General features: G+C 34.2%; 1 pseudogene; it reads right to left on the bottom strand.

Moving 5' to 3' along the window:
• LOC149574742 (protein EXORDIUM-like 2) overlaps positions 1-14,529 on the bottom strand; it is a 30,332-nt pseudogene extending 15,803 nt beyond the window's left edge.
• Between the last annotated feature and the right edge of the window lie 641 nt (positions 14,530-15,170).

The raw sequence follows: 15,170 nt of genomic DNA, 5'->3' as shown, positions 1-15,170 counted from the left end.
TAGCTATTTCAAATGCTCCTATGCTAGTGAGTCCAAATTTTGAAAAAGAATTCATCATTTACTGCTATGCTTCGAAACATACCCTGTCTAGTATTTTAACTCAAAAGGATGATCAAGACAATGAAGCTCCAATTGCTTTCATGAGCATTCCCTTGAAGAAGCATGAATTAAACTATACCCAAATGGAGAAACATGCATTTGCTATGGTGAAAGCATTGAAGCAATTCAGGTTTTACATTCTGCATTCCCATTCAATTGTCTATGTGCTAGAAACAACAGTAAAGAGTGTATTAACTCAACAAGAAGTTGGGGTGAATAAAAGAGTTTTATAGGTAACTAAGGTTTAGGAAGATGATTTAACCATTAAGCCTACTTCTTTTGTAATAGGACAAGGTTTATGCAAATTGATGGCTAAAAATAAAGATCCACCTCCTAACAATACTAAAGAAACACCGATTGTTTTATTAGTGAGTTCAACAGACCCCTGGTTCTCTAATGTAGCATACTTTTTGACATATGGTGAATGCCCTCCAAACATGAGCTATAAAGAAAGATAAAATATTATATTGAAGGCTACAAAATATGTGATTTCAAATGGTATTTCGTATAAGAGAGGGATGGATGGAACATTTTTGAGATGTGTAGATGCAGAAGAACAAGAAAAGTTGTTGAGAGCATATCATTCAGATGTATGTGGAGGACATTTCTCATCTACAGTGACTGCTTTTAAGATCCTCAGGAATTGCTTCTACTAGCTAGGTATGTTTAAAAATGCTTACAAGTTTGTAAATGAAAAATGTCAACTTTTCACTGGTCACCCTCAACTGGCAACCTTACCCCTTAGGCTAGTAGTGATTGACGAACCCTTTCACCAATGCGGTATCGATTTTATTAGACCTTTGAGTCCTCCATCAAGTATCAAGCATATATACATATTAAAAAAACCTAATTATTTCACCAAGTGGGTGGAAGCTATCCCAACCAAGAAGGCCAACTCTTAAGTGGTATGTGAGTTCTTATTTGAATATATATTTGTCAAGTTTGGAGTTCCTCAAAAGATAGTTTTTTAGATAATGCAACCTATTTTTCATCTAAAGAAATTTCCCTTTTTTGCTATGAACACGACATATCACTAGCTCATTCCTCAGACTATTTTCCTCAAGGGAATGGGCAAGTGGAGTCTAATAACAAGATCCTGGTTGCTATAATAAAAAAATTGGTATCTAATAATCCTCGAAATTGGCATAAAAATTTCTATGAAGCATTATGGGCTAACCGGATTACCCCTAAGAGAGCCATTGGAATGGCTCCATTTGAGTTGGTATATGGAATAGGTGCTCAAGTATCCATACCTCTAGAGTTATCTACTACCAAATTGCAATCTGTGATTGAGGATCATTTTTTCCAAGACTCTCTAGAGAAGAGGATACTATATTTGAACAAGTTGGAAGAAGAAAGGGATAAACTTGTTGATCATATTACTAAACACTAGATAAAGGTGAAGCAAATTTTTGATATGAGAGCTAGGCCTCATAGTTTTCTAAAAAATGATGAAGTTCTTTTGTGGGACAAGAGGAGAGAACCTAAAGGAGCACATGGTAAATTTGACTCCCTCTGGAAAGGTTCATTCATCATTTCAGAAGTCATCAGCCCAAATACTTTCTGTCTAAGTTACCCAGATGGTACAATTCTGCCCTTTACCTATAATGGGAAAAATTTGAAGTTAACAAAGATCTAAATGTCTTAAAGGTCCAAATCATGTACATACCTTTTTGTTTTAAGCTTTGTCTTCCTTTCTCTTTCCTTCCCCTATTGTTTTCTATTTTGTTTCTGGTGTTGTTCTTGTTTCTGGTTTTCTAAGTCCTTTGTGTAATCCATGTACCTAGTCCCCAGTCAAAGCCCCTGTTAGCCACATTATGAGTTGCTATATTTTAAAACTTTTCCTAAACTTTTCCCATCCATTTGTTGAAGCATTCTTTCATCATTTCGTGTTCCTGCAGTCATCGAAAGTATTGTACAAAGTTCCCCCAAAGCTTCCCATCATATTTTGTTTACTTGAACCTCTTTGAACCCCTTTGAACCTTGGTTCAAAGTAGTTCAAAGTAGTTCAACCGAATGGATTTTATATTGACACTTTTATTGCAGGTAATGTGCGCCAAAACAACGAAGTGTTCTTGTGAACCACTTTGAACCTCTTTGAATCTTGGTTCAAAGTAGTTCAAAGTCGTTCTACAATTAAGGCTTTTTGATAGAAGTGGATCGAGTTTTGTAAAAGGGTCACCATTTCACAAGGCATTAATTGCCACATTAGGAGATACTAATTAAAACAAAAGGTACCTTAATTCCAAGCATGAAAAATCGTCATCATGATCAAAGATGGGAGATCTTTCACCTGAAAAGAAGATTGAGTGTCAGATGAGGCTAATCATTGTTAGTACAACTGTAAAGGGAAGTTATTTAATAAAAAGGTCATGTAAGAAGGTTTCAAACATGTGAACCTAGCTGTAGCTCATTTGTCATGAATGCATCATTATGAGGTTGTACTTTCACACATATGTTCTATTTCCCTTTAAAAAGAGCTAAAAATTGGTGCCCATTTAACGAAAGATCTAGTTATTGGAAAAATAACAGCTAAAGTGGCCACGTATAAGCAGAAAATTGAATTTGGAGAAATTGATAGTGAAGGCTTCAAGGTTACTTCAAATGAACTAGGAACCATCAACAAAAGCATAGGCAATCATTTCTTTGAGTTTTTTGTTGATCATATGTTAACACAGTCAAAATAGGATAGCAGGGAGAAGAAAGAAATCAAAGCCTTAGTAGTAACCATGGTCACCTATATAGACTCGCTGATGAATCTTGGGGTCCTACCAATTGTTTAGACTTCTCAATCTTTTGATCCTAATTCTATAGATAGTCAACAATTAATCAAATAGATGCAAAAGGGGAAGTTGCTTTTAGATGCAATGCAGGATTGGGTGAATTCCATTGTTAAAGAAGGCACCAAATTCATCTTAGATTTCACCACTATGTATGTTGAAGGGGAAACACTCTTAGGTGAAATTCAAACCCTTACTCCAGGATGGGAAACTAAACAGAGTCAGTGTTAGACTATTGTGTTCCAGGTGACCGATGTTGAAAAATATGGAGTGCTCAAATTCCTAGGCAAGAACCCTATGAAGACTGTAGATTCTTGTATGTTATTCATTATGAAACATAATATGAGTTGGAAAGAGTCAATCTACAAGGAATCTATTAAAGAAATGCAAGCCATTGAAAGCAAGATTGTGGGATGCATGAAGAACTTCTTACAGATGTGAACATAGTGAATCCTATAGGAATTCTACAATTTGATGATGGTAACATGGATTCTGAAGCGTTAAAAAAAAGCTTCAATGATGCTATTGCAAAAAGACAATAAAACACCTATTGCTAGTGATTTCACCACACTAGCAAATATCAAATCCATGTTATATCAAAAGAGAAACCTCATTGCAAGGTAGATTTTGAAGATCAAAGACTTCAAATGGAAAAAAGATGCCTATCGAGCTAAGCTGTTGAGTTTGAAGAACCCTCATTCCTATGCAATGCAGGAATTTATGAACACCTTCAAGAGTTGGAAATTGGTGAGACAAATTGTAGGCAAGGAGGAAAAGGCTGACGATGAATTCTAATCGAGATAGTTACTTCTGATTGCGTCCTTTTGCAATTGTTTTAAAAACTCTTTTTTTTTACACTTTGTTTTATCGTAACTATTTCAGCCAAAATGGTTGGGCTTTAATGCAGGCCTTTCAGATTATGCAAAAAACTATAAATGTTGGGGCATTAAACTAATTAGGGTTTAGAATTAGAATGCACATAATGCTCTAATAAAATAGGATCTTTTTGAATAGCTATAGACAAATAGTATATATATTTGCTCTTTTGAATGACTGTGTGCAGAAAGAAGTTGATATATATATGTATGTATGTATGTATGTATATATGTATGTATGTATATGTATATGTATGTATATGTATATATATAGATATACATATATATGTATATATATGTATATCTATATATATACATGTATATGTATATATATGTATATCTATATATGTATATGTAGATATATATATATATATATATATATATATATATATATATATATATATGTATATATATATATGTATATGTATATGTATGTATATGTACATATATATGTATATGTATGTATATGTACATATATATGTATATGTATGTATATGTATCTATATGTATATATATGTATATCTATAGATATACATGTATATGTATATATATGTATATCTATATATATACATGTATATGTATATATATGTACATGTATATATATGTATATATATACATATATATACATACACACACACACACACACATATATATACATATATCTACATATACATATATAGATATACATATATATACATATACATATATACATACACACACACACACACACACACACACACACACACACACACATATGTACACACACACACACACACACACACATATGTATGTATATGTATGTATATATGTATGTATATATGTATGTATATGTGTATATATGTGTGTATATATATGTATGTATATGTATGTATATATGTATGTATATGTATGTATATGTGTGTATATATGTATGTATGTATATATATATATATATCATCTTTTAATCGTGCTTTTAAATTTGATGTTTGAAGTGCTTCAATCATTGTTACTTTGTGGGCGTATGATTTGGTGTATGGACATCTATTGCTATTTTTCCACAATTTATTCCAATTGATTTTCTTGAATGATAGTTTTGAAGTTACTGTAGTGTTTAATCTATTTCGAACAAGTGATCTTTAATGAAAAGACTACGAGCTTTTCATCTTTTGTTGTATCAATGAATATTCACCTCACTACCTAAGAGTATGTGAGAGCACCTTATGCACTTTCTGGTAAAAGTGCAAAATTGGTCTTTAGATTCATTGTTAAATCTCATAAAGGAAGTTGTACATATAAATATAGAGAGAAAACAAATAATATGAAGTTTTCTAAACTGTTGTGAACATTGTTGTATTTTCTAAATCTTGGGCATAGAGTGAATTTATTACTATATAATTAGAAACACAATCTATTCACCAACAGATAGTAAGAGACATGTTGTGTAGAGATGGTGTAGTTTGATGAACATAAGTTCAAATATTGGATTCTTGCATTTGAGTCAATTAATTTCAAGAAAATTATGAGTAATGCTAATTAACAAGTAAAGATGGGTTGCAAAAATATTGCAGGGTAGAACGGCAAAATCAAACAAGAAAAAATTATTCATTTAATGTTCAACCGAAAGATCAAATCCAACTGTGTATACGAAGATTTATTAACAACAACCTAAAGATGATCTTCTCTTCTACCAAGTATAACCAATTTCCCTCTTTTCTTTGCATAACAATACACAATTTTCTCTCATCAAACAAAGCACAAACTCACTATATAGAAGATTTTACTACATAATTGAACTTGCTTCTCTAATACTAGAAGATGAAATAGTCATAGTTGGCACACTAGCAAAGTAATCAACGAGTAGTAGGAAATCGCTGAGTTTTCTCGATTGGTGAGTAAATGGAAGAAAAACTCGTGATTTTTAAAACTCAGCTCCAGTAAAAAAATTATGAATTAATCGTTGAAAAATCGACGAGTTTTTACCAAAAACTTGCTAATTTTTAAGAAAAGCTCGGTCGCGCGTTTGGAAAAGTGATATAGGGCATAAAATCTCATTTTTTTCAACACCAATTTTTATTGTGCAATCAGAGGCTTGAGGAGGGGAGAGAAGTGTTAGTTTGTGGTGACTGATCAGGAAAGTACTATGATGCAAAATTGGTTCTTGTGGCAGTATTGAGATGTAAGGGATTATGGATTGTAATTAGGTTATAATCATTGGATCATAATAATATCAGACTTGTTGTTTGGTGGACGTAGCCTAGGGATTGGGTGAACCAAGTTAAATCATGGTGCCTTGTGTTCTTTTCTATGTGATCTATTATTTTCTGTCATTGGTTATATTTGTATGTAATTGTTATTTTCTATCTGTGGTTTAATCCTAACAAGTGGTATCAGAGCAAGGTTGTTTTTCAATTATCCTCTATAGGAAAGTCTCACAGTTAAGTGGGAGTCTCATAGTTGAGTGGGAGTGATGGCAGACAAGCGTAAGCTAAGGGTTGACAAGTTTAACGAGCAAAACTTCCAATTATGGAAGATGCAAATGGAAGACTATCTTTATCATAAGGATTTATGGAAGTTGTTGGAAGGAAAAACCAAGAATCAGGGATCTATGTCAAATGACAAATGGGATCTTTTTGATAGAAAGGCACTTGGAAGCATTTGGTTATGCTTGGCACCATTAGTGGCATTTAATATTACAAAAGAAAATATGACAAAAGAATTGATGCACACCCTAGTGAAACTATATGAAAAGCCCTCCACTTCAAACAAGGTATTTCTCATGAAGCATTCATTTAATATGAAAATGACAAAAGGTGGATCTATTGCAGATCATTCAAATGAGTTTAATACTATTCCTAGTCAGTTATCTTCTGTGGGTATCAATTTTGATGAAGAAATTAGGGCTCTCTTGATTTTGTGTTCTTTGCCTAAAAGTTGGAATGGCTTGGTAATGGCTATGAGTAATTATGTTCCTGGATCTAGTACCCTAAAATATGATGATGTGATCGATGTTGTTTTGAGTGAGGAAACTTGTAGGAAAACCTCAGGTGGATCGACATCAAGAAGTACTTTGAATGCACAAAGTAGGGGCAAAACAACTGAGAGAGGGAGTAACTCTAGAAATCATGGGAAATCAAGAGGAAAGTCAAAGGGGATGAGGTCTCAATTGAGAGGATCGAATGACTGCTAGTACTATGGGAAACCAGGGCACAAAAATAAAGATTGTTGGAATTGAAAGAATAATGAAGGAGATAAACTAGATGGAGACAAGGAGGCAAATGTGGTAAGTGACAAATTCAAAGAGGATGCTTTGCTTCTGTCTTTAGAAAGTGTTGATGATTCATGGGTTTTAGATTATGGTGCTTCATTTTATGCTACACCTCATAGAGGTTATTTCATTGATTATGTCCAAGGGCATTTTGGACTTGTTTATTTGGGGGATAATGAACCCTGTCAGATTGTTGGAAAGGGAAAAGTTAAGATTAAGTTGCAGAATGGGAATCATTGGCTACTACATGAGGTAAGACATGTTCCAAGGCTAAGTAGGAATTTAATTTCAACAGGGCAACTCGATGATGAGGGTTGTGTAGTTACTTTTAATGATAAAAATTGGAAGGTTTCAAAAGGTTCCCTTGTAGTAACAAAAGGTTTGAAAGAAGGCACCTTCTATCTTTGTACAGGTCATATTGTTCCTTCTACTTTAATTTTTTCAAATAAAAATGAATGTTCAGGAACAGTTGCTGCAATTGAGCAAGGAGAACAAATAGCTATTATAAATTCTGATACAAAGCTATGGCATAACAGACTTGGGTAAATGACTGAGAAAGGTATGAAAGTACTTCATTCAAAGAAATTTTTATCAGGTCTAAAATGTGTTAATATGGATTTTTGTGAAAGTTGTGTGTATGGAAAGCAAAAGAAAGTGAGTTTTGTGAAGACTGGGAAGGAAAACAAAAAGGAGAAATTAGAGCTTGTGCATACTAATGTATGGGGACTAGCCTAGGTATCTTCCCTTAGTGGCTCTCATTATTATGTTACATTTATTGATGACACAACTAGAAAAGTATGGGTTTATTTCCTTAGACAAAAATCTGATGTATTTCAAAATTTTATGAAATGGAAATGCTTGGTTGAAAATGAGATTGGTAAGAAATTAAAATGTCTCAAATCTAATAATGGTGGTGAGTATTATAGTCAAGAATTTGAAGATTATTGCTCCAGTAATGGTATTCGTAGACAGAAAACTATTTCAAGGACTCTACAGGAAAATGGAGTGGTTGAATGCATGAACAAGACTATAATGGAATGTGCAAAGAGCATGAGGTTGCATGCTGGGTTGCCCTTACACATGTGGGTGAAGGCTATCTGTACTATTATATATTAGATTAATAGAGGTCCCTCTACTCCTTTGGGTTGTGGTATTGTCGAGAAAGCATGGACTGGTAAGAAGGTGAGTTATTATTTTCTCAAAACTTTCGATTGTGAAGAATTTGCTTACATAGATTCTGAAAATAGAACCAAGCTAGAAATTAAGTCAAAGAAATGTGTATTTTTTGGATATGGCATTAATAAATTTGGTTATAGGCTTTGGGATTTTGAAAATTACAAAATTGTAAGAAGCAGTGATGTCATATTCAATGAGAAAGTGTTGTACAAATATCTGTTGCAACAACATGAGAATAAAGAAGATGATTATGTATTGCTGGATGTTACTCCACAAGATGGTGTTCCATCCATTCCTCATGATGTGCAATAGACGCAACCAAAAATACCACACACATCAATGCATGTTAGACAATCAAAAAGGAAAATTAGACCTCTAGAAAGATTTTCTCCCTCTTTGTATTCTATTTTATTAACAGATGTTGGTGAACCTAAATATTATGATGAAGTTGTGTAGGTGGATACTAAGATTCAGTGGGAGTCTGCAATGAAAGACGAAATGGACTCTTTGCTAAAGAATAAGACATGGGATTTATGCAAGTTGCCTGCAAGTAAAAAGGTTTTACAGAATAAGTGGGTTTATAGGTTGAAAGAAGAGGAAGGAGGTAAGAAAATATTTAAAGCCAGGTTAGTTGTATAAGGATTTGCAAAGAAAAAAGGAATCGATTTTGATTATATATTTTCTTTTGTTGTTAAAATGACTTCTATCCGTAGTATTTTAAGTATTGTGGCTATTGAAGATTTGCATTTAGAGTAGCTTGATATTAAAATAGCCTTTCTTCATGGTGATTTGGATGAAGAGATATATATGGCTCAGCTATAGGGATTTGAGGTCAAAGGTAAGGAGAACTTAGTGTGCAAATTGAAGAAAAGTTTATATGGCTTGAAGCAAGCACCTTGGCAATGGTATATAAAATTTTTAATCTATGATTACATTAAGAGGTTGGATGATGATAGTTACATTATTTTATGTTTATATGTTGATATGCTTGTAGCTGGGTCTAACATGGATCACATTAAGGGGTTGAAATGCCAGTTAGCATATGCATTTGTTATGAAGGATTTGGGGGCAGAAAAACAAATCCTTGGTATGAAGATTTGCAGAGATAGGAAGAACATGAAATTGACACTATCTCAAGTTGATTATGTTGAGAAGTATTGCAACATTTCTCTATGGAGAATGCTAAAGTTGTCAGGACACCTTTACCTGGTCATTTGAAGTTGACTAAGGAGATGTGTCCCAAGACATAAGAAGAGGAGGATAAGATGTCCAAGGTAACCTATGCTTTCATTGTAGGAAGCTTGATGTATGCTATGGTATGTACTAGGCCATATTTTGCACATGTAGTGGGAGTCATTAGTAGGTATATGAGCCATCCAGGAATTGAGCATTGGAATGTAGTCAAATGGATTCTCAGATATTTGAGAGGAACATCCAAGATGTGTTTACACTTTGGGGGCTCTACTGCTAATTGACAGGGCTATGTTGACTCAGATTTGATAGGGGATATTGATTCCAGGTGGAGTACTACAGGTTATGTCTTTATCGTTGGTGGGGCAGTCGTGAGTTGGGTTTCTAGGTTACAAAAGGTTAAGGTTTTATCCACTATAGAGGCAGAGTATGTTGCTACTACAGAGGTAGCCAAGGAGATGATATGGCTTCAGTTCTTCTTGTAAGAATTAGGACACCCTTAAAAGGATAATTTTTTTTTTATAGATAGTTAGAGTGCCATTCATCTTGTGAAGAATTTAGCTCTGCATTTAAAGACCAAATACATACAATTATGGTACCATTTCATTCAATCAGTTTTGGAGGATGGACAATTAAAGTTGGACAAGATACATACAGATGACAATCTCATAGATATGTTTACAAAGGTAGTAACAAGGGAGAAGTTAAACTCCTCTTCAGCTTCGGTTGGTCTTCTAGGCTAATCCTGAATAAAAGAATAACAGAGTCCAAGGTGGTTTGATCCAGTGGGAGCCCCATGTGGTAATTTCTATAAGATCAGTCTCCAAGTGGGAGATTGTTGTCTAGTGTGGAGTCTGATCAGTCCCTAAGTGGGAGATTGTTAGTTTGTGGTGACTGATCAGGAAAGTACTATACATACGTCATAAATTCTTTGGGCCATGGCCGACGTTGTGGCTGACATATGGCTGACATGTTGTAACCCTAAAGTGACATAAAATTACTTATATAAAAGGGCTTAGGGTTAGGTATTTTTGTTAAGTTGTGATGTGAAATTGGTTCTTGAAGTGGTATTAAGCTGTAAGGGATTAAGGATTGTAATCAGGTTATAATCACTAGATCATAATAATATTGGACTTGCTATTTGGTAGACGTAGCCTAGGGATTGGGTGAACCACATTAAATCTTGGTGCCTTGTGTTCTTTTATGTGTGATCTATTATTTTATGTTATTGGTTATATTTGCATGTAATTGTTATTTTTTGTCTATGGTTTAATCCTAACAAGAAGAAGGGTGTCAACATATTTTTAATAAAATTTCGGTGGTTTTTTTTGGTTCCCAAGTTTTCTTGAGTTTTTTTTTAAATCGCTGAGTTTTTCCCAATTAAATTTTTGGGAGGGGCTTGGTGAGTTTTTGGCTTTGCCAAGTTTTCCAACTATGGAACCAGTGACTAGAACAACTTTCCCCTACATATTCTTAAAAAACATGAAACGGTGGAACCATCCACATATCTTTATCAACGCAAAAGAGGCAACGCCATTGCCAAGATGAGCATCGTCAATGGTGAAAATGTAAGCTAGAAAATATTTGTAACAAATCCATCTTACTGATCATTTTCAAAAATCACCCAAATATTACTAAGAATAGTTTTTGTCTCCTTATAACCAAATGGAATATTGAGTTGGAAGACACATGTAAGTGTATTGATAGGTAGTCATGGAGCATAAACTATCTACTTAGTGTGTTTATTTACATGGGGAGATTTTTGAGTGCCACGTTAATTGCAAAATGTTTAGTGTATGTTATTTATAAGCAAACAAATGTAGGGTAAATCATAATACTATTATCAATAGATTGTCACAGATTGTCATTTCAGTTTATAGAGGCTTTTATTTACAATGAAAAAATTCAAAGTAAGTAAACTAGCACTTTGTACCCCATAGGTCCAAGAGTCACATTGATTTCTAATGCCACAATCTTAATTTGATTGACTCTTAATCTACAACTTCATGGAACTCAACTAATATTTGCACCATCTTGGTTCTTTCGTTTTTTTGCTTTCATGTTCTTTCTGCGCACACTATTTGGTACTCCCCCTGTTGGTGTTTGCCCTTTGTATTGTTTCCAATCTCTTAGACCCTCATTGGTCTCTTGTTAGACATTAATAAATTTATCTTATCTTATATACTATAGGTATCAATTCTTCAACCATGTTTTCATTAAGAATTCAAATAAAAAAACCTCCAAACAGACTAGTGCTAATTTTCTTTCCAACTCCAATAATGATTACTTTAAATTAATTTCAATATATTATTGTATAGCAGCTTCCTCCAACAAGATCTTAACTATCTTATATTTCTCTTTTCTATTTATTGTTGCACATTTGGTAGATATTATCACTTGGATTGTCCAATTACGTTGCTTGGGCAATACAAATGATCATGAAAGGTACTATAAATGACAACAAATCTAACATTCAAAAGTACAATATTATGGTCATAAGTACAATATTATGTTTACAATATGAATTTAATGATTACAGACTACCTTGGAAGACACCTAAGCCAAGGAAAAGATTTGAAAGATTTCACATAAGCATTGGTAGAAGGAATTAATTCCATTTCCACATTTGTAAATCTATGTCTGAATGTGAGTTTATAACTAGTGACTGATTGCCACAACTACAAGAATCAACTTTGGATGCCAAAGGTATACAGTTTAAGTGGTGCATTTGATTTTAGCTACTTCCTCCTATTGAATCTTTTATTTCAACATAAGACTGTGATGTACAAGTTTCTACCCATGACATTTATGACAAGTGATTGAAGAAGCATACGAGTTGTAGTAAGTTCTAGTGGTCTAAAAAGCTTTTGTACTTGATGAATGTAGTGAAACTCCAACTACAGAATTAAAAGCTTGTTCATCATACATCCTCAATGGAAGCCTCCCCTAATAGCATTGAAAGCGCCAAGCTCATAAACTCATTACTTGAGTGCAAAAAAGGGCAATTCTTGAATAATTCTCCGAACATCTTCTAAATAATAATCATCTCCCAATTTTGGATCCACAAGATCCAAAAGTTTTCAATTCACTAAGAAATTCAAATATCTGCATTGCATAAATTTCATGTCAGTAATTTATCATTATAATCTGTCACAACTTCATAGAGATGTACAAAGAACCAAATTCATGATGTAGCAAAGATCCTCAATACTAACAAATTAGAAGTAGAAAAATACCATACCCAATCCAAGATATATAATGTACAAATTTGTACTTTGGGATCTGCATTGGACCTACCACTCACAATTTCCAATGCAACTATCCTAAAGTTAAACATAATGTACTGATGGGTAGTTTAGGATCCACATTGGACTTGTCACTCAAAATTTTCAATGCAACTATCGCGAAGTTAAATGTCTGCCTTTTGCATAACATATTCAGGAGCTACATAACTGCTCTTTTTTTTGATAAGAATGGTGGAGCCTAATTTTGCACAAATCAAAGTTAAAATTTTATGTTGTCCTTAAATACAACAAATTCACATTAGATGCACCTAATATTTAACAAATTATTCATATAGTGTTACTATAAAACTTCTTTACAATAATGCATTATGTTGATGGATAAAGAATTGTGGGACTTTCTAATGAATGGTTCATAAGGCACAACACTTGGTGAAGGTTTTGCAAATGGGGTTGCAAGCTTTGGGTTTAACCATGGAGGAAACTATAGACACCTAAAATTGTCCAAATCCCATTTTCATGACCCATTAAATAGATATTTATTATTTATTTAATTACCTACCTTTAATTAAATGAATTTGTAGTTGTTTAATTATATTCACCTTTCCTTGATTTAAATAAACTAAGGTTTATTTAAATCCTAGCCCTTCATCTTGCATTTAATCTCAGCCGTCCATTGCATCTCATTTCTTATAAAAGGAGAGCTCTCTCCTCATTTCCACTTCTACTATCTACCTCATTGTTATGCTGCTGGATTTGTGAGCAACCACATCCCATAATATGAAATCATCAATCACTTGGTGATTTCATGAGGTTTGCATTAGTAGTTTGAGTTATTGTGATTTCATGTTATCTTTATTTTACTAGTTCTCTTGCATATTTGAGGTTTGCATGATCATGTAGGAATATGTATTAGTTGCTTAGTGTTATTTCCTTGATTACATTTTTATGCAATACATTTTGGCACGCTCGGTGGGACCCACTTCACGAGTTCGAACTAACCATCTAATGTGTTTTTGAGTGTTTTGTGAGTCTAAACTTGTAGGTCAAAGGCTTGCATTTGGGGATCAAGTTTCATGAGGAGCGTCTAATCGAGCCATAAAGCCCATCATTGCGTTTGGAGGACATAAGGGAAGTTTTTTTGACATAAAAGACTATATGTTTTCTTATTACTTTATTTCCAAGTGGTAGAGGTACATATGCATTAAATATACTCTTCATTATTAGGAAAATTTAGGAAAAAAAAAATACTCCTTTGTTGTCAAATAAGTAGATTTTTTTTTTAAAAAAAAGGGTGGGTTTCCTTTATTTTTGTTTTATCCTATTTATGTTTAAAATTTTAAAATTATTATTATTATTTAAAAAAAAGGTGTGGGGGGGTTTACATGTCTTTTTTAGTTTATATATGTTAGTGTAAATTTAATTTATATATATATATATATATATTTATATAAGCAAAAAAAATATTAAAAAGATTTTTTTAGCCACGAGCGGCGCAACCACCACCCACAAGTGGCGCAACCGCCGTCGCAGCCCCCTGCAATTCTCGCTTGCGGCCAAGGCACTTCCCCTGACCAACACCTCCGCTCCCCTATGCTATTTCCTTGCTTTTGCCGCACCCTGCGCCCCGCACGGTGCCTAAAACCCTCGCCCGTGCTCCTCTCGACCTTCGCTCGTGGGGGCCCCTCTGCCTAAACCCCTATACAAACGCAGCCCCGCCTCTCGCCATCGCTTCACGCCAGCTAACCCACCGCTTCATCTCACTCTCCCCGCAGCCTCCCCTCTACGTCGCTTACCTGTACCCCATTGCCGCCTCGACCCCACTTTCCCACAGCTCCTCCCCACTGCGCCACCACAAGCCACAACCTGGCTCCTCCACCTCCCTGCCACACTCTGTTCATCCCACCAACACTCCTCCACATGGCCGCCGGTCACCTGAACATCTCTCCTCCACCCACCTCCTCCCTGCTTCGCTGCAACCTCCCCCGCTCTACCAAAACCCTCACTTCGGCTCTCTTGCCCTTTTCTTTTCTTTTTTAAAATTTTGTTTGATATTTAGATTAAAACATTGTTGTATGTTCATCTTATATATATCTTTTAATAAACCACCCTAAATTTCTTTTTTTGCAAAAACATCAAAAAACAAAAATAAAAAATTGCTTGATGTGCTCCTAACTGTCAAATTTAATGTCACAAGTTGCTAATGTCAACACTGCATCAGCAGTCTACATGCCCTTTTAGACCATAAGAGCATCCTTTGGTTTTTTGCTCATAACTTGAGCATACGAACTCCATTTTTGCAAAACAAAATATTACCAGAAAGTTGATTATGAGCCTGTCGTCATGGTGCTAGTTTCTTAAGATTTTGATGCTATTTAGATCTCTATTTTTCCTATCAAAGTGTGAACTTTGTGCTAACACTTTCATTGCAGGATTGTTTCATGTTGGTCATGAGTTTTTGATGCATTAACTTGTGTTTTTTGCAAGGATATTTTGTCACTAACCATATTGCTTGTAGGTTTAGCTTTAAGTTTGTTTTAGGAATGAACTTGTATGCCTAACC

Source organism: Cupressus sempervirens, chromosome 2, assembly GCF_028749045.1.
Source record: "Cupressus sempervirens isolate cs-2001-9-10 chromosome 2, ASM2874904v1, whole genome shotgun sequence".
NCBI lineage: Eukaryota > Viridiplantae > Streptophyta > Pinopsida > Cupressales > Cupressaceae > Cupressus > Cupressus sempervirens.
The sequence above is the reverse complement of the archived record's forward strand: the minus strand, read 5'-3'. Positions and strand labels throughout refer to the sequence as shown.